Here is a 13,066-nt window from a genome sequence, read left to right as displayed (position 1 = left end):
CTGAATGTCCTGGGCCATTTTTTAGTTGTTGCTGTCCCGCTGTGAAGCACAGATCGCTGTGTGTGACAGCGAGACAACAACAACTAAATGTGCAGGCAGCAGGAGCCGGCTTCTGCAGAGGCTGGTAACCAATGTAAACATCGGGTAACCAAGAAGCCCTGTCCTTGGTTACCCGATATTTACCTTTGATACCAGCCTCCCCCGCTCTCACTGCCTGTGCTGCCGGCTCCTGCTCTGTGCACATGTAGCTAGCTGCAGGACACATCGGGTTAATTAACCTGATGTGTGCTGTAAGTAGGAGAGCAGGGAGCCAGCGCTCAGTGTGCGCTGCTCCCTGCTCTGTGCACATTTAGCTGCAGCACACATCGGGTAATTAACCCCATGTGTGCTGTAAGTAGGAGAGCAGGGAGCCAGCGCTCAGTGTGCGCTGCTCCCTGCTCTGTGCACATTTAGCTGCAGCATACATCGGGTAATTAACCCGATGTGTGCTGTAACTAGGAGAGCAGGGAGCCAGCGCGCGCTGCTCCCTGCTCTCTGCACGTGTAGCTCCGTGCAGTGGTAACCAAGGTAAATATCAGGTTGGTTACCGATATTTACCTTAGTTACCAAGAGCAGCATCTTCCATGCGGCGCTGGGGGCTGGTCACTGGTGAGCTCACCAGCAACTCGTGTAGCCACGCTCCAGCGATCCCTGCCAGGTCAGGTTGCTGGTGGGATCGCTGGAGCGTCGCAGTGTGACATCTCACCAGCAACCTCCTAGCAACTTACCAGCGATCCCTATCGTTGTTGGGATCGCTGGTAAGTTGCTTAGTGTGACGGTACCTTAATAGATCTCTGTTGTCTCTGTTATCAGCCATACAGTGTTTCATGATAGACCATGGGTGCTTACTGAATGTTAATTAGCCCTGTGAAGTTTTTTTCTCTTCACCGCCTCCTCATCAGCACAGTAGATTTATGCAGTTGCAAACCAGTGTGTCATTTGCACGCTGTTTATAGCTTATTTAATAATGCACATGTTATCTGGTGCTGATGGGCAGGTGATATGATCTTGAACAATTTCATGAATAGTAGCACCTAACTATTTTGCTATTTACTGGCTGATATAGCATTGATATTCTAAATTGGCTTATATATGCCTGAGGAGACTAATAGACTTCTGTTGTCTCTGTTATCAGCCAGTCGTGGCTATATATAAATATACCTGTGGATGTATCCTTGTATATATTTCTCTGAGGGTTATTAACTGGGGATGATGTGCTCCACTTTGAGGGCTTTTTTCCTGTTTTTACTTGTGATTTTGTAATAAAGTTTTGTACTTTTCAAGAATTACTATGCATTCAGCTCCACTTCTTATCTGAGCATTATAGTGCCCAGATTGTTGTTATAGATCAGTGTTTGAAGTGTGTTCATTAAGGACAATTGATATTTAAATGCTATATTTTGATCGCCTGTTATTGCATTTTGCGCAAAATGTGCGACAACCATAAAAACATAATTTTGTCGTCTGGAATTTTTTTGCCATTACTGTTTACTAATCAGATTAATTGATTTTATATTTTGATAGATCGGGCGTTTGTGAAAGCAGCAATACCAAAATGTGTTTTTTAATTTTTTTTAACCCTTGAATTTTCAAATGGGCGAATGAGGTGTGATTTGAACTTTTAGGTTTTTTTTACTTTACTAGTCTCCCTAGGGGACTATAAGCATCAGCAGTCTGATAGCTGATTCATTTGTTGATCAGAGTTGCACAGCTGTGATCAGAAGAAATGAGCATTCTTGTTCCTATGACCCATCGCTACCATGGCAAACGTTGGCTCTCCGTGATCGTGCCACGGGGCCTCCGATGGCAGCGGGGAAAGTTGATTTTCCTGCTGCTTATTTAAATTGTGCCACATGTTGACAGTGCAATCTAAGGAGTTAATTGTGTTAATTGGATTGTGGATCCACCTGCACCTGCAAGCCACACATCTGCTGTTCAAATCAGCAGACATTTGCAGGGATCGCTGCCGGCTCATCGCAGCAGCCGGCGGTGATTACCCCTTCATGATTAAGGTTGCACTGGTACGTCCTCGGTCGTGAAGGAGTTAATTCCTGTGTAGCATCTGAAGGGATAATTTTTTGCTGACAGCAGTTTTGAAGTATTTGAGGGATGCGATTTTTAAAATTTCACTTTTGGGGTGTTTCCAATATATAGTCCACTCACAGGCCATTTAAATCTGAGTAGGTGTATAAAAAACTGATTTTGTAGTGTTCTTGAAAAGAAATTGCGGCTAAACGTTTAACTCTTCTAACTTCCTAAAAAAATTAAACGAGGTTTGAAAAATGATTCAGATGCAAAAGGTAGATAAATGGGAAATGTTAGTTATCAATTATTTTGTACAGCATGACTATTTGGTTTAAGGATATAAAAATTGAATATTTGAAAATTGTGACGTTAAAAATTTTTGTTGAAATTCTAATACAATGTGTCACAAAAAAAATAAAAAATTTTACGAAATCACTGTAATGCATTGAAGCAATCGAGAGTTATGACCTCAAAGTGACACTGGTCAGATTTACAAAGTCTGGCTTGGTAATTAAGGCTAAAATTGGCTCAGTCACTTAAGGTACCGTCACAATTAGCGACGCTCCAGCAATCCCACCAGCAATCTGACCTGGCAGAGATCGCTGGAGCGTCGCTGGGTAGCTGTCAAACAGGCAGATCTCCACAGCGATCAGCCACCAGTGACCCGTGTAATGACGCTGTGCTTGGTAACCACAGTACACATCGGGTTACTAAGCAAAGCGCTTTGCTTATAGTTACCCGATGTGTACCTTGGCTACGTGTGCAGGGAGCAGGGAGACGGCTTCTAGAGGCTGCAGACGCTGGTAACCAAGGTAAATATCGGGTAACCAAGCAAAGCCTTTGCTTGGCTACCCGATGTGTACCTTGGTTACCAGCATCTGTAGAAGCCGCCTCCCTGCACATTCAGATCGCTGCTCTCTCGCTGTCAAACACAGCGATGTGTGCTTCACGGCGGGAGAGCAACGATCAAAAAATGGTCCAGGACATTCAGCAACGACCAGCGACCTCACAGCAGGGGCCAGGTCGTTGCTTGATGTCACACACAGCGACATCGCTAGCAAGATCACTGTTGCGTCACAAAACCGTGACTCAGCAGTGATGCCGCTAGCGATGTCGCTTAGTGAGACGTGGCCTTAAGGGGTTAAATGTAGATTAACAGCTACACCTAGCGATACCTTTAGTTTAGACTTTCCTCAAGACATAAACTATTTATTTACATGGTGTTTATAACTTTACATAATGTTAGATATCAGCCAATCTTGGTTTCAGAATTAAGGCCCACAGTACAGACAAGGTCCATGGTGATCTGATTAAACTTTATCCAGTAAACAATTTCTACATTTGTCAAGGCCAATGTGGGGTAGACGAGGTCCACTGCCAACAGCACACTGCGCTCAATCCTACATAAAACGTCAGAAAATTTATGTCCATCATGTAGCTTTTCCACTGATGACACTACATGACAATACCCACATTTTTTCCTCAGGCATCAGAGCACCAACCATACCTCATTTTGTCCTCTTCTTAGTGTTCCGTTTTCTTCATCAACCTGGCCACCTCAAACATTTTGCCTGCTTTTCAAGACTTACTGTCACGGGCTTTTTTTTTTTTTTAGCTTTTTTCCACTATGTCATGAATTTTTCTGTTGTTACTTAAGGCCACAGACTCATGTCTTCTAGAAGTTCCTCTTTCTAAGCACAAAGCAGATCGAGAAACTCTCACCAAGAGGTGAAAGGCCAAGAGTGCCTCTCTTTGGGAGCAGAGGTCCATCTTACTACCATCTCCCTTGGCCCTGCTATTATTTTGCCATCAGGAGCGAGGCTAGCAGTTTCATAATTCATACGTCATCGAAATGACAAGATAGTTGGTTTGATTAATCACAAACACCAATTGTAACATCTTCATAAGATAAGAGTTTCACACATGCACCTTTCCATTTGGAAATCAGCTCTCCTAGAGGAAGACAATCTATCTGGCTACTGCTACCCATTGGAGGCAGCTATAAATCAACATCCAACCCTGTAAAGTGAAGCTATCCTTAGAAAATGATGCTTATATAAAATGTTTGTGTCACATGTACTGATATTTGAAAAAATAAATAGTAATCTTGCATTTTTTAACTGGTCACGGGGGCTTTTTTTAAAGCTCATACTCATTCAGGAAAAGTTTACTGCAGTTTCTTAAGCTGGTGTCACACTAAACGACAGCGACAACGACGTCGCTGTTACGTCACCATTTTCGGTGACGTAACAGCGACCTTGTAAGTCGCTGTTATGATCGCTGCTTAGCTGTCAAACACAGCAGAAGCAGCGATCATAAGGTCGCTGTGCTACATGTTCAGAGAGCAGGGAGCCGCGCTTAGCGCTGGCTCCTTGCTCTCCTGCAGCACACATCGGGTTAATTAACCCGATGTGTGCTGCAGCTACATGTCACAGTTCAGAGAGCAGGGAGCCGCGCTTAGCGCTGGCTCCTTGCTCTCCTGCAGCACACATCGGGTTAATTAACCCGATGTGTGCTGCAGCTACATGTCACAGTGCAGAGAGCAGGGAGCCGCGCGCACTGCTTAGCGCTGGCTCCTTGCTCTCCTTGCTACAGTATGCATCGGGTTAATTACCCGATGCATACTGCAGCCACATGTCACAGGGCAGGAGCCGGCGCTGGCAGCAAGAGCGGAGGCTGGTAACCAGCGTAAACATCGGGTAACCAGGGAAAGGTCTTCCCTTGGTTACCCGATGTTTACGCTGGTTACAGCTTACCGCAGCTGCCAGTGCCGGCTCCTGATCGCTTCATTTCGTCGCTCTCTCGCTGTCACACACAGCGATGTGTGTGTCACAGCGGGAGAGTGACGACCAAAAAATGAAGCTGGACATTCAGCAACGACCGGCGAGCTCACAGCAGGGGCCAGGTCGTTGCTGGATGTCACACACAGCGACAGCGACGGGACGTCGCTGCAACGTCACAGAAAATGGTGACGTAGCAGCGACGTCGTTGTCGTCGTCGTTATGTGTGACACCAGCTTTACACTCATTACAATGACTGATAACACTTCCAACCACATCTGATAGCACAGGATCTACCACTCACAATAGGTGATGTTACAGCTGACCCACCTCCCTATCTTTTCACAATATCCTTACTCATTAGATGCTTCAATACAAAACATAGGGTCAGAGTCTGTTCATTGTGGCTCATGGACCTGAAAAAGCGTATTCATACGCGAAACGGCCGTCATCCGTGAAGGGGCCTGCTGAGAGCTCTACTCCTGCCGCTTTTATTACACCCTTCTAAATAAAGAATTCACTGGATCCTGGTGAGTGCCGTCCTCTTTCTTCTATGGACCCCACTAATGAACTCTAAATTGTGCCAGACGGGCACCCCTTAACCAGTTTTGTGGCGGATCCCTGTCCTCATCCCGTATAAGTGGTATATGCCTGCAAAAGTGAGGAGGTTGGTGCGGCAGTCTTCTGTTGAATTTTCATGTACACTAAAGATCAAAATTAGAGAACAATGTATGATCACTTGCTTTTTTTCAGAAATCATGTAATCCCCATTGATCAACATTTGAGAATTTTTTTTTTTTTTGTAAAGGGTACACCATGCCATTAGAAGTGTTTTACAAAAGATCCAAAGTTTATCACCATAAAACCTTATTTTGTCCAAAACGTGATGATCATAATTAGAGAACAAGAATGACTGTAGCACAGAGAAAGATAAGTACATTTTCTGAAGGTAACAACAGTCACCAATCAGTAGGAAGTGTACAAGCCTTTGCTTTGAATGTCTTCCGCACATCTGCAGCCACAGAACATAACTAGTCTCTCACACTGTTCTGGTGTGATTTTGGTCCACTCTTCTTCCAGTCTCTTCCACAGTTCTTTGATTTTTGTGGGTTTCTTGGCCATAAACTTGGTCACCAAGGATTTTCCAGAGGTTTTCTATTCGGTTTAGATCAGGACTCTGGGCTGGCCATCTCATTGTTGCAATTCTTTCTGTTTCAGGGAACTCCTTTACCTGTTTTGCTGTGTGACAGGGGGCATTGTCCTGCATGAAAATTGCTGGCTGATTGATAAAACACAGGTAAGGAATCAGTTGTTATTGAAGAAGCTTCTGATACACATTTGCATACACTCTGCCATGTAGCTGTAAGAGAGGTCCAACTCCTGCTGCAGAAAACATTTTCCAAACCATGACACCTCCTCCACCACCTTTCAGTGACTTCTTAACACACTTTGGTTCAGTCTCCAGTTTGTTAGTGAATAGGGATGAGCGAACGCGAACTGTAAAGTTCGGGGTTCGACCTGAATAAATAGGTGTTTGTGCAAAACACCACATGAGTTTTGTGTTACAGTTCAATTCCAGGGGCTGTAAAAAAAAAAAATCCCTTCCGATGTAGGCCAAAGGCGAGCATCTCTTCAGCTCTGCTACATCTGTGGAGGAGACAAACACAGGTCTGCTCACACAGATGAGCAGGCACAATCAGCTGTGCCCCCGGGTAACCTCCACTGACTACAGGTCCTTCCATGATGTCATAGCCATGTGACAAGTCTGGTGTGAATTTTGTTACCTTGTAGGTTACAGGACCTTACATGACATCATAGCCATGTGACCAGTCTGGTGTGAATGTTATTGTGACGTCACTGCAATACTACCGAAAGTGAGCGCTTGACAGCGGTGAAGTCAGTTGTACCCTCAGCTAACCCCGACTCTGACGTCAGCGCTCTCACTGCTAACAAGCGCTCGCTTTATGGCAGTGTTGCAGTGACGTCAGTAAAGGTCACTCAGAGGCACAGCTAACCGGCCTCAGCTGTGCCCAATCTAAGTGACAGTGTCTGTGATTGTCTGTTAGGTCCCTCACACAGATAGTAGTGTAATAAATAAATTAAAAAAAAAATTAACGTAGCTCTCCGCGATACTTTTGATTCTCAGCACAGATAAAGCGAACGGCTACGGGCTGTCACCTCCATCTGCCTAGCTTTATCTTGGCTGGCAATCAAAATACAGGGAAGACCATTATTTTTTTTCCTATTTATTTAAAAAAAAAATTAAAACAAAAACAAGTGGGCTCCCGCCGTATTTTGATCACCCGTCAGGTAAAACCAGGCAGATGAGGGCTGGGATTCTCAGCAGCCCACAGGCACCACTGGAAATGGCACATTGTTTCTTAGTGCCATTTCCAGGCACCTTACCTGGCTCGTCCAGCAGCCCTGATGGCGGTGGCACACTAATAAAGGGGTTAATACCAGCTTTGGATTCTCAACTGGTACTAAGCCCGAAATGCATGGTGTCACGCCAAATTAGACATGGCCACCATGAATTTCTAGCAAACAGAAAAAAGAAAAACATAACACTTTGTAAGAAAAAACATTTTTCTAATAAAAAAAAAATATTTAGACTCCTTTGTCTGACGTAGTCTACTGGGAGAGCAATGTCAGCTCTGCTTCATCACTCTGTACAGACAAACTTCTATACAGAGCAAGAAGCAGGCTGACAGTGACAGTCAAAGTTTAATCAATGGCTAAGCCTTGGACTCGGGTGAATCCTGATGTCACCGCGAACACAGCCGAAGACTGCAGAGTGATGAGCAGTGCAATGACTACCACCGGAAGTTAATGATCAGACCCGGAAGCAGAAGCGGATGGGAGACAGCGGCTCAGTGGGTCTGCTGGACACGTCGCGGGAGCAGTAAGTGTCGCGGGCGGGGAGGAGGGTGTCAGCACACCGCGCTCACCCCTTCTGCTCAGGTCCAGCTGCTCAGTGGTGGCTCGAGCCGTAGGCCGGATCCCGGGGGTTTTCCTCGAGCGGCGCTCCTCGCCCGTGAGTGAAAGGGGGGTTGTTTGGGTGTTGGGATAATGTCCATGACGCCACCCACGGTTGTGGTGATGTGTAGCACCACCGCTCCTTAATGCGGGGATTCCGGGGATGGTGATGGGGAGCAGCCAGGTGTTGTGTTGCCCCTCCGTGGGTAGGTGTTGGTGATCCCGGGGCCCGGTGATGGCTTGTGAGGTGCAGGGCCTGGTGGGCGCAGGGACGCGGGGGCAGCGCTGTGCCTTGCGGCACGGTGGTACTCACTCAGCCTGAGACACGGACACAGTTTGTACGGTAAACCAACGGCTGGTAGGACGGTCCCACAGACGGCTGCTTTGCTTTCCCGGTAGGTGACGGTGATGTCCCTCTTCCTTGCACCTGTATGTATGGATGGTTGCGATGGGTCCCCACCGGTAACCCGCTCCCCGGCTTCAAGCTGGGCCGGAGGAGCACTACACTTTGCCCGCAGGCGCTGGCCCTCAGAGACTGGTGCCCTGGCGGTGGCGGTGCCTCTGTTGTACGGGTTGGGCTGTTGCCTTCAATCGGGACTTGGTTGTTGGGGGAATCTACGTCCCCTTCACTGATGGATTCGGCAAATTTGGCGACTCCTAGCCTTGCCGGGGTCCGAGAGGCCCCTGCCCTGGTGCTGACTGTCCTTCGGAACACTGCTCCAGACCACCGGGCACACAGCCAACGGGGTCCTTCCAGGAACTTCCAAACGGTCCCCCTCCGGACAGTCACCGCCGTCGCTGACCTTGCTGTTCTGGCCCTACACACAGCTGGGCCCTTCAGGCTTTGCACACTCTCTGCTCTGTCACCACTTCTTGCTTTCCTCCTTTACTACTCTTCTTTCCTCCACTTTCACTTCTCTTATCTGCTCCTCACTCAACTCCGTTGTTCTCTCTTGCCCTCCCCGGGCTAATCTGCCTGACACTTCCTGCCTCCAGAGCTGTGAGCTCCTTGGTGGGCGGAGCCAACCGCCTGGCCCACCCCCTGGTGTGCATCATCAGACTCCTGGAGGAAGGCAACAAGGATTTTTGGTTCAGCTTAGGTGTGCCTACCTGGGATGTGGGGTGTGGTGGTGTTGTGACCTGTGACCCCTGGCTTGCCCAGGGCGACACATTCCCCCTTAGCAAAACGCAGACCGTCCGCGGGCTGCCGTCCTACACCGGTTTTATTTTTCTGTAAAAAGGGGATAACAGGGTTAAACAACATGCATAACATTTTTAATAAATTCTTCCCAAGACGGGAGGCACATTTTACTTTTAACGTTTCAACGGTATACGGTCACGGTTTCCGCTCTCTCCCACCCAAGTAACCTGGCCCTGATGCTGCCCCTAAAACCCAGGCAGCACCCCTTGACCCACAGTCCAGCACACGGTACCCGAGCGGGATCTGTCCTTCCCTCCAGAGGGTAGCCACCGGTTCCTTTGGTGGCTGGGCCCTGGTCTGCTCTGCTCAGGGCCCTCCCTCCAACCTGCCTCTCCGGAGGCGGCCTGCGGAAACGGTAACGGTACCCAACATATTTACAAGCCACTAACGTTTGTGGTTGCCCTGCAAAGTTCACGGGCTTGTCCATCGATAGTTCCCATGCATTTTTAAACGGTCCCCACGGGGACAACGGTGCCGGCTCCAGCCGGTTGCTAATCACACGGTGAATCAGGTGAACACTCGGTAATCATTTTCACTTATCATTTTCAACTTTTCAAACAAACAACCACTCCTTCACATTTGCGGACCCCTTTTACTCATAGAACGGTCTCCCTGTACCTAAGTGGGGGTCTACCTAGGTTGGAACGGGTGGACCTTCGGGGCCCGGTGTCAGTGTTGCTAGACAGTGGGGTAGAGGGAACAATCGGTTCCTCCTCCCTGCTATAGTGTGGAGCAGGCGGAGGCGTAGGGGGGCTGGGTACAGGTTCATCCCTGGGCACTGGCACTGGTTCTGGCTCACGGTTAACCGCTTCCACTACTTCTTCATCCACGGGTTGTGGGAACAGTATCACTGGAAGTATCACCGCGCCGTTCTGTGTAGGCCAGTTTGCTGGGAAGTCACCCATTACCGTGTGGATTACCTCTGCTGCCTTCTCCACGGGTGGAGGAACCGGTACTTCAGCCTCTGCCTTCAACGCTGGGGGGCATTTTTTTAGATGGTCCCGGGAAACTGTGGCCAGGGTGCCCCCTTGGTCACGACTGATCTGGTAGGTCTTCCCATCTCCCCATTCTGTGGGTTGTATGACGTAAGGGACTTGCTCCAACTGATCATCCAGCTTGTGGGCTTTTCTCTTCCGTTTCAGCACCACATCTCCTGGCTGGAAAGGACCTGCGGGCGCCTTCTGATTGAACCGGTGCTCTTGCTGTTCTCGACTTCGACTGAGGTTTTTCTCCACATACTCCTGGATTGGCCGTACTGTGCCCTCCTCCGACTTTCCCACTCTGCCGTTGAAGGGAGCGCTTCCGGGGCCTCCAACCCCATCTCCAGATCCACCGGCAGGCGGCCAGGCCGAGCCCTCATCAGATACGCTGGGGTGCACTTCGTCGAGCTGGACGGGATATTATTGTACATGTCGACCAAGTCGGGCAACTTTTCCGGCCACATGTTCCGTTCTTCCAGCGGCAGCGTCTTGAGGAGCCCCAGGACCAAGTGATTCATTTTCTCGCACATGCCGTTGGTTTGGGCGTGGTATGGAGTGGTCCGTATCTTCTTGCAGCCGTACAACTGGCAGAATTCATGAAACACTTCTGCTTCGAAAACCGGGCCTTGGTCAGTCAGCACCTTCTCGGGGTACCCATGGGGTCGGCAAAAATAAGCCTGGAACGCTCGAGCAGCGGTTCGACCAGTCAGGTCCTTAACGGGGACTACCACCATAAATCTTGAGTAGTGGTCTACCATGGTCAATGCGTAGGTGTACCCACTTCGGCTAGGGGTGAGCTTGACATGGTCTAGGGCGACCAGCTCCAGCGGCTGATGGGTGACTATGGGATGTAACGGTGCCCTCTGGCTAGTCTCGTCCTTTCTCCTCAGCGTACAAGGACCGCACTCTCGGCACCAGGCTTCCACCGATTCACGCATGCCACTCCAATAGAACCGCTCCCTCAACAGCATCTCCAGCTTCTTCATCTCCAGCTTCCCGAAGTGGCCAGCACCATCATGGTATGCCCGCAGTACAGTAGCGACATCAGCTTGAGGAACGATTAACTGGCATATTTTCTCATGGGTCTTCGGGTTGATCAGCTCACGGTACAGCCTCCCTTGGTGTAGGTAAAGCCGTTTCCGTTCTTTCCACAAGCGTTGGGCTTCGGCTGGAGCGGCAGGGTCTATTCCCATAGCACCTTCTTCCACCAGAGTCTTGACAAGGCGGACAGCCGGTGCTTGGTCCTGGGCGTCCTGCCACTCTTGACTGGGCCGCGGGTCCAGATCCACCCTTTGCTGACATACTTGTACCCTCTCAGTAGGCGGCTGGTGAAACGCAGGCAACTCGATCTCCTCGAGGTCGTCATCCTCGCACCCCTCTTCTGACAAATGGGGCATCCGGGAGAGTGCATCAGCATTTATGTTGACACGGCCGGCTCGGTACTTTATGGTGAAATCATAGTTGGCTAGCCGGGCTACCCACCGCTGCTCCAGCGCGCCCAACTTGGCCGTGTTCAGGTGAGTCAGCGGATTGTTGTCCGTAAACGCGGTGAATTTTGCCGCCGCCAAGTAGTGGCGGAACCGCTCCGTGATAGCCCACACCAACGCCAATAGCTCGAGCTTGAAGGAGCTATAGTTCTCAGGGTTCTTTTCGGTCGGCCGGAGTTTTCGGCTGGCGTAGGCAATCACCTTCTCCTTTCCATCCTGGACCTGGGATAAGACCGCTCCTAGCCCCACGTTACTGGCGTCCGTGTGGAGGATGAACGGGTGCCCATAGTCAGGGTACGCCAGGACCTCTTCTCCGGTCAAGGCCGCCTTCAACTGGCAAAAGGACTCCTCATGCTTGTCCTCCCACGACAGTGGGGCTCCAATGGGTCTACCACCTTTGGTCTGTCCCACGAGGAGATCTTGCATGGGGGCAGCCATCTTCGTGTACCCCTTTATAAAGCGCCGATAGTACCCCACCAGACCCAGAAACTGCCTTACTTCCTTCACTGTAGTTGGTCTCGGCCAGCTCTGGATGGCAGTGATCTTCTCAGGGTCAGGGGCGACACCATCCGCACTCACCACGTGCCCTAGATACTGCACCCTGGGTTTCAGCAGATGGCATTTTGAGGGCTTCAACTTCATCCCGAACTTGGCAAGGGACGCGAACACCTCGGCCAGGTGCTCCAGATGGGCTTCATACGTCTGGGAATAAACAATCACATCATCCAAATACAGCAGGACGGTCTCGAAGTTTAAATGTCCCAGACAGCACTCCATCAACCGTTGAAAGGTCCCGGGGGCATTGCACAGCCCAAACGGCATGCTATTGAATTCGCAGAGCCCCATCGGGGTGGTGAAGGCGGTCTTCTCCCGGTCCTCGGGGGCCACGGCCACTTGCCAGTATCCGCTGGTGAGGTCAAGGGTCGAGAAGTAGTTTGCAGTTCTCAGTGCAGCCAAAGACTCTTCAATACGAGGTAATGGATAGGCATCCTTATGGGTTATCTGGTTGATCTTCCGGTAGTCCACACACATCCGCATGGTACCATCCTTCTTCTTAACCAGTACCAACGGAGCGGCCCAGGGACTACAGCTGTCCTGAATAACCCCTGCCTCCTTCATATTCCTCAACATATCTTTGGCACACTGGTAATGTGCAGGGGGAATAGGTCTATACCTCTCCTTGATAGGGGGATGTTCACCTGTGGGAATGTGGTGTTGGACCCCCTTGATCTGCCCAAAGTCTAGGGGGTGCTTACTGAAAACCTGTTCGTACTCCTGCACCACCCTGTGTACCCCTGCCCTGTGATGTGTAGGGGTATCATCAGTGCCTACGTGTAGCTGTTGATGCCACTCCTTTGTCTCTCCCAGGGGTGGGGAAGTGCTGGTGGTAGGTGGAAGTGTGGATGGACTGGCTTCATGGATAGTGTGAGGGTCCAGGGTAAGCAGCTTGGCAATGGTGGCATACCGGGGAAGCCTGACTTCTTCCTCTCCACAGTTCAGCACTCTCACAGGCACTCTCCCTTTCTTCACATCCACCACCCCTCGGGCGGCCATCACAGTGGGCCAGTGCTCAGAAGG

This window comes from Anomaloglossus baeobatrachus, chromosome 2 (assembly GCF_048569485.1).
Source record: "Anomaloglossus baeobatrachus isolate aAnoBae1 chromosome 2, aAnoBae1.hap1, whole genome shotgun sequence".
NCBI lineage: Eukaryota > Metazoa > Chordata > Amphibia > Anura > Aromobatidae > Anomaloglossus > Anomaloglossus baeobatrachus.
Note: the sequence above shows the minus strand (reverse complement) of the source record.